Source organism: Macaca nemestrina, chromosome 11 (genome assembly GCF_043159975.1).
Source record: "Macaca nemestrina isolate mMacNem1 chromosome 11, mMacNem.hap1, whole genome shotgun sequence".
NCBI lineage: Eukaryota > Metazoa > Chordata > Mammalia > Primates > Cercopithecidae > Macaca > Macaca nemestrina.
The window spans coordinates 60804286-60822397 of NC_092135.1; positions in this window are offsets into that span (position 1 = coordinate 60804286).

Consider the following 18112-nt stretch of genomic DNA (forward strand, 5'->3'; position numbering starts at 1 on the left):
GATCGTCCGGCACTCCCCAGTGAGATGAACCCAGTACCTCAGTTGAAAATGCAGAAATCACCGGTCTTCTGTGTCGCTCGCGCTGGGAGTTGGAGACTGGAGCTGTTCCTATTCGGCCATCTTGCTCCGCCCCCCCCCCCTTTTTTTTTTTTTTTTTGAGACGGAGTTTCGCTCTGTCGCCCAGGTTGGAGTGCAGTGGCCGGATCTCAGCTCACTGTAAGCTCGGCCTCCCAAGTTTAGGCCATTCTCCTGCCTCAGCCTCCCGAGTAGCTGGGACTACAGGCACCCGCCACCTCACCCAGCTAGTTTTTTGTATGTTTTTAGTAGAGACGGGGTTTCACTGGGTTAGCCAGGATGGTCTCAATCTCCTGACCTCATGATCCGCCCATCTTGACCTCCCAAAGTGCTGGGATTACAGGCTTGAGCCACCGCGCCCGGCCAATAAAATCTTTAAATTTAAACTGAACAGCAAATATCATATATTAAGTTCTTTATCACCTATGCCTGTGGTATAGTTACACAGTTGTGAATATACTACTTACCATATACATGTTCTTGCATCTTCAGGATCACCTAGCAAGATATAAGCCAGTCTCATACAAAATCTACTCCATTCAGAATATCCATTAAAATGAGGAATCATATTTGACATAAATAGCTTTGGTTTACCAAAGACTACAAACTTTGGTTTACCATCAGACTACAAACAAATAGTGTAAATGATATATGAGACAATGATGCAAATGACCAAGAAGATGTAGCTCCCAGTGAGAAGTAGGAATTCCCTAGTTTCTTATAAGGATGTCTCCCAAGTTTTGTAATCAGTGTGGTTTATGTAGAATGAAGATCTTGGCAGATCAAAAGAACTTCTAGCTCATTACTTTGTGTAATTCAGGCTGAATGAAGGTCATGTCAATACACAAAAGTCTACCTACTACATTGAAAACAAGTCCTTCCTGTGTGGCAGGAGTTTCCCTTCTTATGGTGTCATTAAGCCAACAGAAGCTCTAGCTGTGAGCTCCTACCGAGAGCTTGTCACAAATTAAGTGTTCCCTAAATTTTTGTTAAATTGACTCATCAGAGTTTAGATTACTCATCACTTTGGGCATCACTTGGGGGAATCAGGCTGATCCACTAGACTCCCACGATTACAGCAAACCTTGATACTATGGTTACTCTAATAGGAAGCAAGCAACTTGAAAATAACAAATGAAATGTTTTATTGTAAAATGGAATAATTTCCTTATTTCTCCTTTGCTTTCTACAGTCCATCCCAAGGCTACAGCTAAAAGAGTATTACCTTGCTCATACTTCTCAGGCTATAAATAGAAGTACTGCTTTATATTCCCTGAAATTAGATGTCATATTGGTTTTATTTCCAAAGACTAAATTATGACATGTTTGGTGGCCAGTTTTTCATTTTCCTCCTTCAATTCAAGTCACTACAAAGTAAACCAGATAACAGCAAAAAAACCCCACAAACTGCTGGAGAACTATCTTGGAAACCTTTTGTGAACACCAGATATTCCCAGTTGGGTGTGTCAATAGCATTGTTTATAGGGTGACTATTTGTGTTTTACAGAGAGATTAGGCAAGATTTAGCAGCTCACCAGTGTAAATCCATCATATTGACTACCTTAAGAACCAAGAAATAAATGTAATATATTTCTTTCATATAGCCAACAAGTTCTCCAGCCATTTAACAGGCCATCACTTTTAATAAAATATTAGCCATGTTAGCAAAACTAAATGTAATTTGTAGTAGCTTGTTAAAACTAAAATCCCCAGCATGTTAATATCACAGCTAAAAACACTAACCTGAAATAATACAATTCAAAGAAATTTGGATGTCCACCACTCTTCTCTGAATCCCAATGATGTGTGGCTTGTATAACTGAAATAAAGCTAGGAAGAGTCACCACAGTGGTTCAGGAGCAGCTCAAGAACACAATTAGTGCAGCTTTGTTTTTGAATATTATATGACAAGTTCGAGAGGCTAAGTGATGTTTTCCATAGACTTCAGCATTTGTTCAATGACTTATGAAAATTCTATTTGGTCTCACTAAGTGAAATAGAAGAAAAATATTTTTACCTTCAATTTTCAGCTTTGTTTACCCTTTCAATTGTCAAGAGCAAGTCTGTATTTCTGGATCCCATTTCAAATTACTCAAGTTTATATCTACTATAAAGAAACAATAGCCGATTTGTATAAGAAGCACCTTTTTGCAAGCTGTTGTGCATGGACACATTAGATCTGCTTTCCCAGTACAACAGCAATTTGAATATTTTATAGCTATTCCTGAGTTGAGTTCATTCACTGACATCTGTCTCAGAACAGTAAGCATTTTGCATTCACCTTGTGAGTGTTTTCTAAACTCACACATCTTTTACTTTTCCTTGAGGGAGATCATAAATGCAAAGATGTATAATTAGCCGCCCCATCTACCTGTTTTGTGGCAGTCATTCTTGTATGTGGCATTTTATTTGTAAAGAGCTTTAATGCGAACATTAACAACAATTTGTGAAGCACTCCACTCAAAGAGATAATCTGGGATGGAGTACATAATGATAAACAAAAAAGGAACATGTGCATACAGACAGCTGCGAGTGACACACACACACACACACATACACACACACACACACCCTAAATTGGGACATCTTCCTAGAAAAAGTTAAGAAATAGTGAAGGGAAAGATGTGGTGAGAAGGGGGGTGAAGTGAATAAAGAGGCATAACAGATTTTAAATCCCCCAAAATAGTATTCAGTAGTAAAAGGAAATTAGCTTGCCTGTGCTGCTTAGAAAAATATGTACAAAATGAAATTTAAGTTAATAGTGTTCTATGTCAGTCTTACACTATCGAATATTTCCAATGTACCTAACTGGGTTTAAACAAGCCAATTTCATGAGTTTTGCCCTCAGGAGAATTATGACACCCCACTCAGCAATAGATGGAGTGGGAAGGTTGTTAGATTCAAAATCAGAAGCCTCAGATTCTAGTTTCAGGTTGAATGCTGCCTAATTATGTGACTTCAGATGTTATTTAACTGAACTATGTTTACTTTCCTTCATCAAGCAGGAAGAAAATGTTTTGAGATTAAAATCATGTGAAAAGTAATATGAAATACAGTAAAAACTACAAATTACAAATGTAAATATATAAAGCTGTATACAGGATGTGTAGAATGTACAATTCCTTAAGCTAGAATTTTCACCATATCTTTGTGTGTGTGTTTGTGTATGTTATATAATTAAAGTGTACGTAGGTCTTGCAATATTTACAATAGTTGTAATTTAATATGAGTACAAACTGAATGTATTTTAACTATGGAGCAATCATAAGAGAGGATAAGTACATTCCATTCTTTTTACTGTATTATTAAGTCTGTGATACACATTCTGAACAAGTTTTCTTCTTAATTTCATAAAATGGGGATAGAATAGAAAAACCAAGCAAAATAATTTATCTTTTGTTTCTCACACAAAATGTTAATGAAATTCAAGTTTAAGAGCAATATCAGTAAAGCAATAAGGTTATTAGTCAGTAAAAAGTAACTAAAAGTAATGAATAGTTGAAATAAAAAGAGAAAATTTATCACAAATAATTAGCTCACATAGGAAGAAAGCTCTTTTCTAGTCACACATGGGCAAAAACTGTGCCTTTTCAATTAAGCAAAGTTTTCCATCAGAGCAATAAAAACTCATTTTAACAAATAGTAAAAGAAGTTAAAAACCTGGTTTCACAAATCCTTATCTAACAAATCAGCATGTGGGTGAGGTTACAGATTATGTATGCTTATTTGTGTGTGTTGGTGTATATATATGCATATATGTAAGGTAAAATCATGATGACCATCTATGAGCAAAAGGAAAATAAAAATTTTTCTCCTCTATTCTTCTGTACTCAAAAATGACAGGTGTAGGGGAAGCGATGCAAAAGAAAATAGATTCAAATTATTTGTATGGCAGTTTATGACTGAAATTCTAAGGCAAATGATAATGATGGCTAGATATCTAGTAAGTGTAACATTGTCTATAACAATGTGGCTATAACACATTTAGTTTCAAAGTCACTATTTTTTATCCATGAGATAAATCGCTTCCTAGAGGTAGCTAGGCATGTAGTAACACACTGTTTATCCATGTTGATCAAATTTGCCCTCTGGAACAGCTCATATAATCAAATAATGCTTTTGACACTGGAAAGGAAGGAATAAAGGAAGGAAGGAAGGAAGGAAGGAAGGAAGGAAGGAAGGAAGGAAGGAAGGAAGGAAGGAAGGAAGGAAGGAAGGAAGGAAAGGAGGGAGGGAGGGAGGGAAGGAAGGGAATGGAATCAAGGGAGGGAGGGAGAGAAGGAGAGTTAAAAACAGTATATTATACATTTTTAAAAGAATTTCTGGTAATTTATGGCTAACTATTGTAAGTAAACAAATATTTTAATGTAAGCTCAGAGATTCATGAGCTCATTAAGACCCTTAGTGATCCAAAATTACGTTTTCTGATACAATCAATTTACTGTAATAAAATCTAAGTCATCTAGCTACTTTTGTGCTTGGCTTCTATCAAACAGAGACAAATATAAGAAAAAAGTGAGTCCCAGAGGTCTAATATTAAAAACAATTTTCTACATATTGCCTTTGGGCCAGTAAATATTCATTTCAGTGATTTCTACCTCATTATTCATTCTCCATGAGAATGTAGATCCCTGAAGCATTTTAGGATTCTGTGTTAGCAAGGAAAGTCTCAGGTTGTTTTGCTTCTTAAGATAGAAAAATGTTCAAAAATATATTTACAACAATTTGGAGATTTTTTTTTTTTTGCAAAGTCAAGGCCAAGAAAAAAAATCCAAGTTAAACACAACAGCTCAATGCTGCAGCATGTCAGTGAATCAAATTTTCATTAAGCCTAAGAGATATAACATCCTCTAGGAAAGGACCCCGTCTGTACCCTTTGACATATAAATGTGGTTTCACATTTTAAAGCATTCACTATTATTTTAGTATTACAATATTTTATTTCTAGTTTCAATACCATAAAAAGATAGAATTTCTGTTCTGAATCAAACAACGCCTTAAGAATAATTTCACTCTATGTGGACAGCTATTTCTTGAATCTCCTGAGCTATAATGGGGATATTTAATATTCTACTTTAATAATAATGATTAATTTACCCAAGTAAGGCATACTATTTTGCAAATATCAAGAATAACGTCCTTTTAAGTTTGGTCTCAATACTTGAATGCTGTGAAGTCACCCAGCGTATTGTATACTTTAGCGACAAAGAATTCACTTCTTTTTCACTACAAAAGCCATCCTACTGCTGGTTGTCAGTGTGTTTTGGTTGTTGTGTCTTGTTTTCCCCTCCACTTCTGACTTGCTGCTCTTTAAGTTTGGGTTGCCAGAAGAGACAGGTGGTGCATGAAGGTTACTTAAAACAGTGCCAATTTTAGCTCTGCAGCAAACATGGGTCAAATCAAGTGGAAACTGATGTCAGGATGGGAGCGAAGTTGAGAGTTAGAAATGGGCATGATCTTTTTTCATCCTTCGGATGCATTTTTAACATTTTCTCTTGTTATGAGTGGATAATCAATGGAGACTTCTGAAATTTAGATTAACACATTGTATTATTGATATACTCTGTACCAGACACTGCAATACAATATCTCATTTAGTCTTTGTAACACTTCTATGTGGTAGCTAATATTATATACATTTTACAAATGAGGTATCCAAGTCTTACAGTAGTAAGGTGACCTACCTAAAATTGCATGTAGCTAAAAAATGACAAAGCTCAAGTATAAATAGAACTGTAGTTACATCAGCAGTTGTCAACTAGGGGCAATTCTGCCCTCCAGAGGGGCATTTGCTAATGTCCAGAAGAGGCATTTTTGGTTTTTACAACTGGGAAAAGGACAGTATCTGGTTTGTAGAGGCCAGGGATACTACTCAGTATCCTGCAACACACAGGACAAACCCCCAAACAAATAGTTTTTTAGCTCTAAATTTCCATAGTACTGAGTTTGACAAACTCCAAAACAGAGGTATTCGAACACTAAGCTCAATTTTTTTCTTATCACAACGTTACTTTTTTCTCTGAGGTTACTAATGAATCCATCAAAGCAATAATGTGGAACACAGTTCTTGAGATACTGTGTAAGATACATTAAGAAGGATGGCTTGACCTGGGACTCAAAACAGAAAGTACACGATGGAAAACTGTTATGTTATCATTTTTGCATTTTTTTAAGTGACCAGCCAGCTATCTTTGGATAGATGGAGTTGAGCAGTTAAGATTCAACCCTTGCTTTCAAGTGAGAAGAGAACCCATGTGTGTGCATGTATGTATACATATGTACACATGTATACATATATACATATATGAAAAATAACTATATGGGTAACATATGCTGAGTGCATGCTTGGAGTAGGTAATAAACAATAAATGCTAACATTTAAAGAATATTTACCATGTGACAAATGTACCTATCAGGTAGATATTACTATCATCTGCAATTTAGAATTGAAGTTTAGAAAGCTTAAGTGAATTTTCCAAAAATCCCATATTAAGATGTAGAACTGATATAAACCCAGGTATCTGGCCCTAGAATTTGTTTTTAATGAGTATGTTATACGTACACTGCTACAGATGGCAACAAGAATTCATAGAAGTTCTTCTATGAGAAGTCTATACTGGCTCAAGATGGCTTGTAGGTAAAGGAAGGAGACCTTAATATATTTAGAGGAGTGGGAAGGCACTTCAGAGAAATGAGAAAGGTTAGGAGATAGAAAGGTGCTTGTTGCATTTGGGAGACACTAGCTAGAGTGGACACCATGTAGGAACATGGAGACATAACTGCAGAGAAATTAAAGGCATGAAACACACGTTCATACCTTATTCCTACTTCAATGAAAAGTTAAGGTCTCCTGGTGTAACCTACCTTGTCTTCATGTCACTACACCTCAAAACTCAAAGGCACAATTAGATAGAAGGAATACAATCTAGTGTTCAGTAGCATAATAGGGGAAAATTTAGCAAACAATAATTTATTATGTATTTCAAAATAACTAGAGGAGTGAAGTTAGAATGTTCTTAACACAAAGAAATGATAAGTGCTTAAGGTGATGGATACCCCAATGACACTGATTAGATCATTACACATTGTATGTCTTCACACATACCTCTTAGACTTATAAACTATTATATGTCCATAATAGTTTAGGAATTTGAAAAGCCTTCAACATTTTTCCCATTTACTTCTTCCTTCCTAGCGAGGCTAATCCCTCTATGTAATCCACCAAAATTCTCCTACACAGGAATCAGATCATGAACATTCCAATCCACTTGGCTCCCTCTTTGCTCCACACTGTTTACCTACCATCTCCTGCATCTTCTGAGATCTTGTTCTGCCAAGGATCCTTCCTCTACAGAATACAGATTCCATGAGGCCAGAATCTGTGTTGAGTTCATTGCAGTAAACTCAGAGGCTAGCACAGTGTGCAATATAAAAATACGCTAAAATATGTTTGTGGAAATAACATATTTTTTTCCTGTGAACACCTTCCCTGCTTCCTGCAAACATGTGTGGGTCTCCATGTCCAAACAAATTGTTCCTTTGATATAACCACCATCTTAAGTTCCTGGACTAAATCACTTTAAGGGCAAGTTTCTATTGCCAGAAAAGAGGTTACAAAAATGTTTGGGTCTTAGAACTTTTAGATTTTAGAATTAGACCAAAGGTCTATAGACTGCAGACATAGTGGTTCCATCATTTAGTAATTGTGTATTTGGGCAAGTTTCTCAACCTTTCTGTGCTTTAGTTTTCTCATCTATAAAATGAGGATAATATGAATATATACCTCATAGGCTGATTATAAGGAAAAAATGGTGTTATACGTGAAAGTGCTTCATGAAGAATAATGATCTGCTCTGTAAGAGTTAAGCTACTAAACCTTTTTGTTTCATTTTTAATATTAATATTAATATCCCCCAAAAAGTAAGGTACCAATGTCAAAAATAAATACATGCCCATTGAGTTTGGGGTGTCAGAGAAGGAACCATAGTTCGACAAGTCATCCACATACATAATTGCAGCTCAGAGTAAGGATATTCAGAGTAACAATATTATTTGTCAAGAATCAAGTGCTGGGTGGATGAGACAGAAAGGTTCAGGCAATTCGAAAGTCAAAGGCAGAAAAAAAGAGCATAAAGTATTTCCAAATCTTGATAGCATGAATAGTAACGAAGCAAGGAAAAAAGAGAAGAAAATGAAGATAATATGGCAGAAGAGCAAAATGAGCTGTAAAAGCAAAGCACCAAAGTTAAAAACAAGAAAAGGAATTAGTTTTTTTTTTAAATATCTTAAAAGGACTTCAGTGTGAAGTGTGCTTTGTTTCTTAGTTCTAAAATTTACCCTTTCAAGATCAAATATTTACTAAGCATCTTCTCCATGCCAATCACATTCTCATTAACCATTTCTTTGACACTTAAGGACCCCAGTAAATTAGATATTATTATCCCTATTTTTAGATATGAGGAACCAAGGCTTTAAAAGTTAAATAATTAAAATAATTAGTAATTTGTGGGGTTAAGATTCAAACCTATGGTTAGCTTTTTTATATCTAGATATTTGACTACCTCATGGAATGAAGGAAAAAGAATTGATATTCCAGGAGAAATAGAAGACTCATATGTCATAATAATTTTATATTTATACATCTCCCACTTCTTGCAAAAACTTCTCAGAGTCATCTACATCTCCTGACTTTATTTCTTGCCTATATTTAATCTCTAGTCTGCTCCATTCTAGCTTCCACCAAAAGAACATCTCTAAACTGCTCTTGATCATGTAAAGTAGGTCTTCTATACGTACATATTCAATGGATACTGCTGCTTCCACATCTTACCCTCGCAACAGGGGTCAAAATAGTTAACTATTTTCTCTTTCAGAAAACATTGTCTTCCACTGTGGTGTGTGATGGCTTAGTATTCTTGCCCCCTCTGTAATCGCCCCCTTCTCATTTTTATGTCTGATTTCAACTTCTTTAGCCAAGCTTTAATTGTCAGAGCCTTTGGGGCAAAGTTCTAGGACCTCTTTGATTCTCACTCTTTGCTTACTTCCTAGAGATAATGTTACCCACTCCCTTGGCCACAGTTACTCCATTTAACAAATTTCTTTCTCTAGCCTGCTAGTATCTCCATTCAAATGTTCATTCATCTTTTAAACTTTCTATGCCCAAGGTGGAACTCATTATATTCCTCCAAAACCTTCTCCTGTTTCTGGTTTTCCAGTCTACTCGAAGTCACTATCTCATCTGTACCACTGCAATAATGTCCTATCTGATCTCTTTGTTTTTATGATGCTATACCACTGTAGGTTAGAAAGCAACATTTTTCTAAGAGTAACAGGCTTTCTGAATTGAAAATGAAACTGAATTTTTTTAAAAGATGAGTAACAATACTTCACTATTTTAAAGCTATTGTCCTGGTGTCCCCCTTTCATCCACAACAAATAAATTTGTAGAACACAAAGAGCTAAATATAATGCTGTTGACTCTACCTCTTGTTTATAATTTTTAGAAGAAAAACACATAGCCTAACCTTTTTACCATTTTATTTATTCAACAAATATTTATTGATTGAACACAATATGCAAGACCTTTTGCTAGGTGTTGAGAACTCCATGGTGAACATAGCATACATACTCTACTTTTTTGAAGTTTGAATTCTGAATGGCAGAACATTTAACAAACAAATAAAATAATATATAGAATACTATACATTGACTGCTGTAAGGAAACAATAGGATGCTGTGATGTGTTGTATGAGAGCTGCAGCTGATTTTTTTTTATAATGGTTGGAAAATATATTTGTGAGGAAACGAATGCTCCATAAGAGCCAGTTAGGCAACTATGGAAGAATACTGCAAAAAAGGGTATATTATGTACAATAATCCTGATATGGGAAAAAATAACCTATTTGAAGAACTAAAGATGAGCAATATGGTGAGTTAGGTCAATGTGGTGGATTGAGCTCTTAGCTCCAATTCTTCACTCTAATATCCACATCCTTTGCCATGTGATAATGCATTTTCTTACTCTAAAAGAGGAATGTATCTCCATGCCTTTTGACTTTAGACTCAATGTGACTTTCTTTGATCAATGGATTATGAATGCAAAAGGCAGTGTGCTAATTCTCAATTATCTTTGCAAACTGCAAATTTTGTTTGGCTGGTTCCATGGCATGTCTGCCATTTCCATGATAAGGACATGCTGTGCCCAGCCCACTAGTGCAAGAAGGATAAGAGACAGATGAAACAGAGCCACCTGGTTGACTGGCAGATCAACCAACTTTTTTCAGCTTCAAGCAAAACTACCCAGCAATGTCTGCCTAGTTCAATCTACCCCCATTCTATGGATGTATGAGCAAGCCCAGCCAAGATCAGCAGAGCCACTTCAGTCAACCCACAGACATGTAAGAAACAATGCTTCTTATTGCATGCCACTGAGGTTTTATAGTTGTTTATTATGCAGCAATAGCTGTCCAATATGACAAAGTAGGAAAGACAAAATTAGGCCCCATTGAAAATTGTAATATGTCCTGATGAACCAGAAATGAAGATCAAGTTACAATGGCTAGGGAGGTAAAAAAAGAAAAAAAATAACAATTACATGTAACAACATGGAAGCCAAAATAGAAAAGTGAGTCAGAAAAGAGGAGTGTTCAACTCTGGCAATCTAAGTCTACTGAGTGAAATAAAAACTGATAAATATCCACTGGATTTGGAAAACATTTGTTTTCACAAGGCAATAAACTTGAATGGTAGAGAAAAAACTTGGATGAATTGAGATGAAGAGTAAATAGGAAGAGAAGTAGAGATTTTATCTATAGACAATTTCCTCTGGAGATGTATTTGCTCTCAATTTTAAATAGGACAAATCTTTCTCTCCAACACATAATATGGGAATTAGCTTCCAGCCATGTTACTTGAATTGAAATTCAACAGTACTTTTAGATTTCTTTAGGAGTCTAAGTAGTTTCTTAACAGAGTGTCATTCACTGCCAAACAAACAATACTAACATGTATGCATACTGTGATTTATTGTCACAACAATACATGTTAATATGGCTAATTTGATTTGTATAACAACAAAGAAAGCTTGATATACTTTACTATCTATGTTAAACAAAGTATCTGTTTGATCATTTTTACAATATTATGAATATTATGAATTTACGATAAAAAATTTGATCATTTTTACAATATAATATTACAATATTTTACAATATTATGAGTGATGCAGAAGACGGGTGATTTCTGCATTTCCAACTGAGGTACCATGTTCATCTCACTGAGGAGTGTTGGACAGTGGGTGCAGAATAGTGGGTGCAGCCCACCAAGTGAGAACCGAAGGAAGGCAAGGCATTACCTCACCCAGGAAGCGCAGGGGTAAGGGAATCCCTTTTCCTAGCCAAGGGAAACTGTGACAGACAACACCTGAAAAATCGGGTCACTCCCACCCTAATACTGTGCTTTTCCAAGGGTCTTAGCAAATGGCACACCAGGTGATTATATCCTGCGCCTGGCTCGGAGGGTCCCATGACCATGGAGCCTCACTCATTGCTAACACAGCAAGTCTGAGATCTAACTGCAAGGTGGCAGCGAGGCTGGGGAAGGGGCGCCCACCATTGCTGAGGCTTGAGTAGGTAAACAAAGCTGCCAGGAAGCTCGAACTGGGTGGAGCCCACCACAGCTCAAGGAGGCCTGCCTGCCTCTGTAGACTCCACCTCTGGGGGCAGGCATAGCCTAACAAAAGGCAGCAGAAAGCTCTGCAGATTTAAATGTCCCTGTCTGACAGTTTTGAAGAGAGTAGTGGTTCTCCCAGCAGAGTTCTGAGATCTGAGAATGGACAGACTGCCTCCTCAAGTGGTCCCTGACCCCCGAGTAGCCTAACTGGGAGGCACACCCCAGTAGGGGCAGACTGACACTTCACACAGTCAGGTACCCCTCTGAGATGAAGCTTCCAGAGGAATGATCAGGCAGCACCATTTGCTGTTCAGCAATATTCGCTGTTCTGCAGCCTCTGCTGCTGATACCCAGGCAAACAGGGTCTGGAGTGGACCTTCAGCAAACCCCAACAGACCTGCAGCTGAGGGTCCTGACTGTTAGAAGGAAAACTAACAAACAGAAAGGACATCCACACCAAAACCCCATCCATACGTCACCATCATCAAAGATCAAAGGTAGCTAAAACCACAAAGATGGAGAGAAAACGGAGCAGAAAAGCTGAAAATTCTAAAAATCAGAGTGCCTCTAGCCCTCCAAAGGAATGCAGCTCCTCACCAGCAATGTAACAAAACTGGATGGAGAATGACTTTGACAAGTTGAGAGAAGGCTTCAGACCATCAAACTTCTCTGAGCTAAAGGAGGAAGTTCGCACCCATCACAAAGAAGCTAAAAACCTTGAAAAAAAGATTAGATGAATGGCTAACTAATAACCAATGCAGAGAAGTCCTTAGATGACCTGATGGAACTGAAAACAATGGCACGAGAACTACATGACGAATGCAAAAGTTTCAGTAACCAATTTGATCAACTGAAAGAAAGGGTATCAGTGATCAAAGATCAAATGAATGAAATGAAGCAAGAAGAGAAGTTTAGAGAAAAAGAGTAAGAAGAAATGAACAAAGTCTCCAAGAAACATGGGACTATGTGAAAAGACCGAATCTACATCTGATTGGTTTCCCTGAAAGTGACGGGGAGAATGGAACCAAGTTGGAAAACATTCTGCAGGATATTATCTGGGAGAACTTCCCCAACCTAGCAAGGCAGGCCAACATTGAAATTCAGGAAATACAGAGAACGCCACAAAGATACACCTTGAGAAGAGCAACTCCAAGACACATAATTGTCAGATTCACCAAAGTTGAAATGAAGGAAAAAATGTTAAAGGCAGCCAAAGAGAAAGATTGGGTTACCCACAAAGGGAAGCCCATCAGACTAACAGCAGATTTTTTGGCAGAAACTCTACAAGCCAGAAGAGAATGGGGACCAATACTCAACATTCTTAAAGAAAAGAAATTTCAACCTAGAATTTCATATCCAGCCAAACTAAGCTTCAAAAGTGAAGGAGAAATAAAATCCTTTACAGAGAAGCAAATGCTGAGAGATTTTTGTCACCACCAGGCCTGCCCTACAAGAGCTCTGGAGGGAAGCACTAAACATGGAAAGGAAAAACCAGTACCAGCCACTGCAAAAACATGCCAAATTGTAAAGACCATCAATGCTAGGAAGAAACTGCATCAACTAATCAGTGAAATAACCAGCTAACATAATGACAGGATCAAATTCACACATAACAATATTAACCTTAAATGTAAATAGGCTAAATGCTCCAATGAAAAGACACAGACTGGCAAATTGGATAAAGAGTCAAGACCCATCATTGTGCTGCATTCAGGAGACCCATCTCACGTGCAGAGACACACAAAGGCTCAAACTAAAGGGATGGAGAAAGATCTACCAATGAAATGGAAAACAACAAAAAAGCAGGGGTTGCAACCCTAGTCTCTGATAAAACAGACTTTAAACCAACAAAGATAAAAAGAGACAAAGAAGGACATTACACAATGGTAAAGGGATCAATTCAACAAGAAGAGCTAGCTATCCTAAATATATATGCACCCAATACAGGAGCACCCAGATTCATAAAGCAAGTCCTTAGAGACTTACAAAGAGACTTAGACTCCCACACAATAATAATGGGAGACTTTGACACTTCACTGTCAACATTAGACAGATCAACAAGACAGAAAGTTAACAAGGATTTCGAGGAATTGAACTCAGCTCTGCACCAAGCAGACCTAATAGACATCTACAGAACTCTCCAGCCAAAACCACAGAATATACATTCTTCTCAGTGCCACATCACACTTATTCCAAAATTGACCACATAGTTGGAAGTAAAGCACTCCTCAGTAAATGTAAAAGAACAAAAATTATAACAAACTGTCTCTCAGACCACAGTGCAATCAAACTAGAACTCAGGATTAAGAAACTCACTCAAAATTGCTCGATTACATGGAAACTGAACAACCTGCTCCTGAATGACTACTGGGTACATAATGAAATGAAGGCAGAAATAAAGATGTTCTTTGAAACCAATGAGAATAAAGATACAACATACCAGAATCTCTGGGACACATTTAAAGTAGTGTGTAGAGGGAAATTAATAGCACTAAATGCCCACAAAAGAAAGCAAGAAAGATCTAAAACTGACACCCTAACATCACAATTAAAAGAGCTAGAGAAGCAAGAGCAAACACATTCAAAAGCTAGCAGAAGGCAAGAAATAACTAAGATCAGAGCAGAACTGAAGGAGATAGAGACATAAAAAATGCTTTAAAAAATCAATGAATCCAGGAGCTGGTTTTTTGAAAAGATCAACAAAATTGATAGACCGCTAGCAAGACTAATAAAGAAAAAAGAGAGAAGAACTAAATAGATGCAATAAAAAATGATAAAGGGGATATCACCACAGATCCCACAGAAATACAAACTACCATCAGAGAATACTATAAACACCTCTACACAAATAAACTAGAAAACCTGGAAGAAATGGATAAATTCCTGGACACATACACTCTCCCAAGACTAAACCAGGAAGAAGTTGAATCCCTGAATAGACCAATAGCAGGCTCTGAAATTGAGGCAATAATTAATAGCCTACCAACCAAAAAACGTCTAGGATCAGATGGATTCACAGCTGAATTCTACCAGAGGCACAAGGAGGAGCTGGTACCATTCCTTCTGAAACTATTCCAATCAATAGAAAAAGGGGGAATCCTCCCTAACTCATTTTATGAGGCCAACATCATCCTGATACCAAAGCCTGGCAGAGACACAACAAAAAAAGAAAATTTTAGACCAATATCCCTGATGAACATTGATGCAAACATCCTCAATAAAATACTGGCAAACAGAATCCAGCAGCATATCAAAAAGCTTACCCAACATGATCAAGTGGGCTTGATCATGGGATGCAAGGCTGGTTCAACATATGCAAATCAATAAATGTAATCCAGCATATAAACAGAACCAAAGACAAAAACCACATGATTATCTCAAAAGATGCAGAAAAGGCCTTTGACAAAATTCAACAGCGCTTCACGCTAGAAACTCTCAATAAATTTGGTATTGATGGGATGTATCTCAAAATAATAAGAGCCATTTATGACAAACCCACAGTCAATATCATACTAAATGGACAAAAACTGGAAGCATTCCCTTAGAAAACTAGCACAAGACAGGAATGCCCTCTCACACCACTCCTATTCAACATAGTGTTGGAAGTTCTGACCAGGGCAATCAGGCAGGAGAAAGAATAAAGTGTATTCAATTAGGAAAAGAGGAAGTCAAATTGTCCCTGTTTGCAGATGACATGATTGTATATTTAGAAAACCCCATCATCTCAGCCCAAAATCTCCTTAAGCTGATAAGCAACTTCAGCAAAGTCTCAGGATACAAAATCAATGTGCAAAAATCACAAACATTCTTATACACCAACAACAGACAAACAGACAGCCAAATAATGAGTGAACTTCCATTCACAATTGCTTCAAAGAGAATAATACCTAAGAATCCAACTTACAAGGGATGTGAAGGACCTCTTCAAGGAGAACTACAAACCACTGCTCAATTAAATAAAAGAGGACACAAACAAATGGAAGAACATTCCATGCTCATGGATAGGAAGAATCAATATTGTGAAAATGGCCATATTGCCCAAGGTAATTTATAGATTCAATGAGATCCCCATTAAGCTACCAGTGACTTTCTTCACAGAATTGGCAAAAACTACTTTAAAGTTCATATGGAACCAAAAAGGAGCCTGCATTGCCAACACAATCCTAAGCCAAAAGAACAAAGCTGGAGGCATCATGCTACCTGACATCAAACTATACTATAAGGCTACAGTAACCAAAACAGCATGGTACTGGTACCAAAACAGAGATATAGACCAATGGAATAGAACAGAGCCCTCAGATAATAATACCACACATCTACAGCCATCTGATCTTTGACAAACCTGACAAAATCAAGAAATGGGGAAAGGATTCCCTATTTAATGAATGGTGCTGGGAAAACTGGCTACCATATGTAGAAAGCTGAAACTGGATCCCTTCCTTACACCTTATACGAAAATTAATTCAAGATGGATTAGAGACTTAAATGTTAGATCTAAAACCATAAAAACCCTAGAAGAAAACCTAGGCAATACCACTCAGGACATAGGCATGGGCAAGGACTTCATGTCTAAAACACCAAAAGCAATGGCAACAAAAGCCAAAATTGACAAATGGGATCTCATTAAACTAAAGAGCTTCCGCACAGCAAAAGAAATTACCATCAGAGTGAACAGGCAACCTAGAGAATGGGAGAAAATTTTTGCAATCTACTCATCTGACAAAGGGCTAAGATCCAGAATCTACAAATAACTCAAACAAATTTACAAGAAAAAAAAATCAAAAAGTGGGTGAAGGATATGAACAGACACTTCTTGAAAGAAGACATCTACGCAGCCAACAGACACAGGAAAAAATGCTCATCATCACCCGCCATCAGAGAACTGCAAATCAAAACCACAATGAGATACCATCTCACACCAGTTAGAATGCCGATCACTAAAAAGTCAGGAAACAACAGGTGCTGGAGAGGATGTGGAGAAATAAGAACACTTTTACACTGTTGGTGGGATTGTAAACTAGTTCAACCATTGTAGAAGACAGTGTGGCGATTCCTCAAGGATGTAGAACTAGAAGTACCATTTGACCCAGCCATCCCATTACTGGGTATATACCCAAAGGATTATAAATCATGCTCCTATAAAGACACATGCACACATATGTTTATTGTGGCACTATTCACAATAGCAAAGACTTGGAACCAACCCAAATGTACATCAATGAGAGACTGGATTAAGAAAATGTGGCACATATACATCATGGAATACTATGCAGCCATAAAAAAGGATGAGTTCATGTCCTTTGTAGGGACATGGATGAAGCTGGAAACCATCATTCTCAGCAAACTATCACAAGAACAGAAAACCAAACACTGCATGTTCTCACTCATAGGTGGGAATTGAACAATGAGAACACTTGGACACAGGAAGGGGCACATCACACACCGGGGCCTGTCATGGGGTTGGGGGAGCAGGGAGGGATAGCATTAGGAGAAATAGCTAATGTAAATGATGAGTTAATGGGTGCCGCACACCAACATGGCACATGTATACATATGTAACAAACCTGCATGTTGTGCACATGTACCCTAGAACTTAAAGTTTAAAAAAAAAATTTAAAAAAAACAGCTAAAGAAAAACTAGGATTTTCACAGATTGATAAAACTATATGTGGAAGAAACAGTAAACAGTGAAAAACCCTGTAGACAGATGCTTAGATTAGTTTAAAGCCAATAGATAGATGTGAAAGGTAGTTTGAACATAAAATCATAAAGAATCTTTGATCAAAACAATAACCATACAGACTGCTCTATCAAAGTGAACAGCCACAAATTTAAGAAGAATTTGCATTCTGTATCTAATAGGCTATTAGCATATAGTACATTCAAAATGAAAAATTAACAGAACAAAATGTCTTGTTTTTACTAGATAGTATTTTCTCATTAAAATTCCAAGAACAAGATTGAATACTATTACAAATATTTTTGATGTAGGAAAACATATACATTAAGGTTCCAAAGCATAACCAGGCAGTTGGTGACATTTTTTTTTTCTTTGATTCACAAAACTTTTATCTTTCTGCCAAAACAAGGAATCTTTTTAGGATGGCACATCTCCAGTTAGATAGTTATTTTGTCAGCCTACATGCTAAAAAGGTAGATTTTTACACCTTTGGAAATCAGATGTAAGCTCAAACCTGATACCTAACAGATGAACGATGTTCTCACAACTGAATAAAGAAAATGATCAAACTCCTGCATCCCCTACCTAAAATGCCACATACCCACCAACCAACATAAATCATCACAAAAGCAAGGATGTGATGGTGAGAGACTCGAGAGAAAGTGATAGAAGACAAATATTCACAGG